Here is a 5,104-nt window from a genome sequence, read left to right as displayed (position 1 = left end):
CTTCATTTTATTTAATGCCTTGTTTACTCTTTTTTTTATTATTACATATTATCTTTATCTTTTTGCTGCATATGATTATGCAAAAAACCAGAACATGGATGTATTCAAGGATGTATTTAAAGGATCAGTCCCTACACTTAAATCTAACTGTTTCTGTCTTTGTACATTGTAGGGCCCACCCTTGTGTGCTTGAAAAGGTCAGTGCTGTCAGTAAATAGAACTGGGAGAAGGGGGTGAGAAGGGTAAGATGTCACACAGGTATGGTAAGAATGTTAATTAAAAAAGCACTACCTCTAGCAGAACAGAGATCAAACAGCCTGCTAAGTAAGTCTGCATGTTGTCATCTACATGTGTCTGCACAATGCATCTCCATGAACTGTTTGCTGAGATCATCTTCGCCATAGGAAGGTAGACTTACTCCACTCAATGGAACTTTACCTTGCTCTTAATTTGAAACACCCCCTACTTTTCAGCCCCAGGACTAAAAGTAGACTTCTGCCTTTGCACTGCTCTACCAAGAAAGTTTCCCTGGATATTTTAGCCCTGCTTGTGCCATGTTAATCCACAATATTTTCTGTGTTTGGATAATATAATGCAAGGGTTTAATATTTGAATATGGCTCTCCAGCAGAAAAAAGCACTAATTCATTATCTGAAAACTTTAATTCTACTTAAATAGCCTTTCTAGGCAATCCATAGCATACCTTTGAATAACTACAACAGCTAACTCAACCACAGCATCAGACCTCTGTGATAGCAACTTGCCCAATCCCTGGCTACAAGCAGGTGTTTTATAACTGAACTGACCAAACTAGTCTGTGCTGTGGCTCGTCTTCCTCTGATGAGGATTTATGAATCACAGCTGAACAGCTGCCTGCCAGTAACAAAGAGGCACATTCAGTGCATGTTCCCAAGTTATTGTATTATTGTTTCAAAGGGTTAGTCAGCCTAGATCCAATTAAGATTGGGGTCAGTCTGCTTACCCATGGCATGATGGGTTGGAGCAAGCATTGGAGCAGGTCCAGAGGAGGGCCATGAGGATGATCAAAGGACTGAAGCATCTCTTCTATGAAGACAGGCTGGGATTGTTCAGTCTGGAGTTGGCTCCAGGGAGAATTTATAGCAGCTTTCCAGTTCCTAAAGGGGCCTACAGGAAAGATGGACAAGGGCTCTTTACAAGGGTTTGGAGTGCCAGAACAAACAGGAATGAATTTGAAGTAAAAGTGGGTAGATTTAGATTATACATTAGGAAAAAATTCTTCCCTACAAGGGTGGTGAGACCCTGGAACATCTTACCCATGGTTGTGTATAGCCCCACCCTGGAAGAGATCAAGACCAGGTTGGATGGAGCTTTGGGCAACCTGGGCTAATGGAGGGTGTCCCTGCCCATAGCAAGGGATTGGAACTAGATGATCTTTGAGGTCCTTTCCAAGCCAAACCATTCCATGATTCTATGATAAGTGTCCTGCTCTTCCTATAGTCACCGTCTCCTCAAAGACAGTTAGGACACAGGTTCCTGAGTGGGCTTGGTTCACATCTGATTCTCATTTGCTTATCGCTCAGCTTTGCAGTCAAATGCCTCTCTTTTGGGACCTGTCTTCATTAAAAGACACTGAAAAGGTTGGTTTCAATGAAGAGTGCTTTAATATACTGAACTGTCAAAGTTGTTTGACCTCTGTCTCAACCAATTGCTCACCTGATGTGTCTTCAGGTCTGAAGTTGGCAAGGGTATCTGCTTAGGGCTTCCTCTGAGGGTTTCCTTCTGTTTTGGGGGGAGCAACACCTTCACCTCTCCAAAGTCTACAGCCATAGCCTTTTGCATCCCTCTTTAAGATCAAAGAGCAGTCAGGGAGCTGGAAAGAGGATTTTATTATTCTCCATGTGTACCCACAAAGTACGTTGAGGGCAAATGTAAGATCTCCTTGGCTGTGATCTGCAACCAAGATCTAATCTGAAAAATGTGTGAACACGTTAAAAAAGACAGAAAATTTGTACCTTACTCCCTAGCAGGGTTACTACTTTGGCCTCAGTATGTGGCTTTGATCAGTCTGGCTGGAGCAAGTGTCCCTCAAAAGCAAGGTCCCCTAAGATGGAAGACCTAGGGAAATATAAATCTATAACCTTCTTTAGTTTTTGCTCTGTCATCAGAGACAGATTGTATTACTAGACTTACCTTTAGACTGACCAAGGATAGCCATTACATGTTTATTGAAGGTGTCCATAAACACAAAAACTTTCCAGTCCCTAAGGGCTGCCTGGGGGACTCTGCTGTCTGTCCCATTATCTGCTACAAGTAGGGAGCAAATTCAATTTGATCACAAACATTCCAGCCACCCCACATCTGCATGGTGGCGTCTAGCCTGAATCAATATGTGATAGCCCAACTATTAAGACTCCTCCAGCTGTACACTGGCAGTATTCCTCACATGCAAATACATTTGTTTGTCTTAAATGACAGTTTGGAACAGAGATCATCAGAGTCTCATTTTTAGCCAATTACCCAGCATTTGCTTTGCCCAATTTGCATGGAGAACAACCTATTATTGCTCTCAATCTGGGGGGAATTGTTTGCCTTTTGTAGCCTCACAAGCTGCAGATGGAGCCTAATTTTTTCGTAAATATGTAAAACAATAAAGCATGGAGGAAATAGTCTATCTGTGGATGTCAAGTAGGGAAAGAGCAGAGAGCACCTCGCCGCTGAAAATGGTGGCATTGATTATGGCACATTAGCTATGAAAAAGACTGAGACAGTGTCATCAAATCTCCTGCAATACTTTATTACAAAACAGTACTTTTCAAGTTTTACATCCTGTCTCCAAATTCTAAGACTTCTGACTATTATTGAGCTCTTAGTGGGATTCCAGGGCTCCATAGACTGCTGTTATTTTTTTACATCAAAATGCTTCACACTTTTAAATAGCTTTTCCTTCTCAAAGACTTTTAAATGCCTACCCTCACCTTAATTAGATATATTAGATTTTGCTTTCTTTCTAAAACCAAAGGTACCCAGCCTCAGCATGTCCATCCTAAAGAAGACTAATATATTTTTTAAATGGCTAATGATTTGGAGGATCTTTCTTTCGTCAGTGCTCAGCCTGATAGACTTTCAAAAGAGCTTACAAAAATGTGAGCACGTATCTTTCAAAATGTCTCCAAGTGTAGATACCAAATCCAGAATCACAAAGCCAGTTAGTTGCCCAACTCTCATTTACCTCAGTAGAAGCTAAAATACCTCTATGCACCTGGTACCTCTCTGAAAACTTTGGTCCATTCTCCATCTCCAGCTGTGCTTTTACATGAGGCAACCAAGGAGAATTCTGTCTTTGATGAGATAGCTAGAGACAGGCCAGTTTCCAAATTCTGATTTACTTACTCTTAAATGTTGCTGCCAGGAAGACCATAATCCAGCCCTATCAGCTACATTTTTATAGTCAAGCCATACAGTGACAGCAGTTCAAACTGAATGGAGGAGCCCAATTGCAGTGGCCCAGCAAGGACAAGGATGTATTAGGAGAGGTGTGGTACATGGTCCTGTTCTTGGTGAATACACACAAGAAATGCCATGTAAATGTCTCATCATCCACAAAGGAGGAAAAAAATAATATGGGCTCGAGCACATGCAAACTGGGAATCAAGGTATTTCAGGGGTTGAAAAGATCTACTCTTGTAGAAGAAGAGATCTGACCTTGCCTAGGTCACTAAAATGAAGTCTATAGTTACCACATATAAGAACATCAGGAGTATTGAAGATAAAGAGAGAAGAGCTACATGCTGGAAGATGCAATAGTAGCAGAAGAAAAATGACTAAGAAGACTAGAAATAAAGTTTGACTGGAAATTAAAAGATGATTCCTGACTATCTGTGGGGACAAGTGTTGGAACAGGCTATCCATAGAGCCAAAAAACTGAAATTCTTGAAAGGTAACTGGGCTCATATAACTTGGTACCAGATGTCAAAGGAGAGTGGAGATCATGACCCAGTTGGACCCTTCCAACCTAACACTTCTAGGCTGATGGCATGAGAAGAAGCAAGAGCCAAGCAGTGAAACATGTTTCAACAGAAGACTTTTGAAATGCAGAGTCAGCCCTCCATGGGCTGCATGCATTTGCTTTTCTGTGCTTCTCTATATTTTCTCTGTACCAAGGTGGCAGACCAAAAGGATAATGTGAGCAGATGATTTATGGCTTTCCTTTCTCTTTCTCCCAGTGATGCGAGGGAACTTTGTGGTCCCCAAGAGAAGCAGAACATAAAAGCTGTAGACAGGGGGTATGAAACTGTTGGGTTTTTTTTTTTTGCTGACTCCAACAGAGGTGCCACTTAATTTGATGGTTAGTAGTTATGGGCAACGTGTGTTTAAACAGCACAAAAAAAATCCTCTCCCTGCAGGTCTCATTACTGAAGAAAGTTCTTGCCACAGCTTCCTCTCTTGGAAAGAATCCTGGCTTTAAGAAATCAGTAGAAGTACTGGGAAGTTAGGAAGAGAGACAGGGTATAGGTTTGCCAGTTGTACTGATGACATACCCAGTGGAAATCCAGGACATTTTGCATTTGTACCTAGATGTGCTTTGATGAACAGTTATTTTACTGCATACCCATAATTCACGATGCAGTTTTCTTCTTAGCAATGTGAATATGTATTACAGCAGGGTGCAAGGAGCCTTCAGGATCCTTTAATACAGTGCCGGAAGTAAGTGAGGTTAATTAAAACTCACTATTTAAAAAGGAAGTAAGTCTGCAGGCTTCAAGCTATAAACCAAGTGATAACCCACAAATTGCAGGAAAAATTTCATGTCCTTTATAGGTGAGGTAATTTACCATTGCCCACAACAGCAATATTTCATGACTTTTCCCTGCATGGGAGAGAAGTAAAGGCTAATGTCCCATAGATAATTTGCAGAAAGAACATTCCTGCATGACTGTCATCACCACCTTGGTAATGACTCAGACACAGGACTTCTAGAGGTACCCGTCTGGTTGTGACCACTTTGCTGAGTTTGTGCCTGGAGTCAGGAGCTATAGCAGATAATTCTTAATGGATCAGCCAAGTCTTGTAACAAGTGGAGAAGGTGACAAATGGATTTTTTTTCTGCTGAAACAGTCCCTCA

This window comes from Gallinula chloropus (assembly GCF_964237585.1).
Source record: "Gallinula chloropus genome assembly, chromosome: 2".
Classification (NCBI taxonomy): domain Eukaryota; kingdom Metazoa; phylum Chordata; class Aves; order Gruiformes; family Rallidae; genus Gallinula; species Gallinula chloropus.
The sequence above is the reverse complement of the archived record's forward strand: the minus strand, read 5'-3'. Positions refer to the sequence as shown.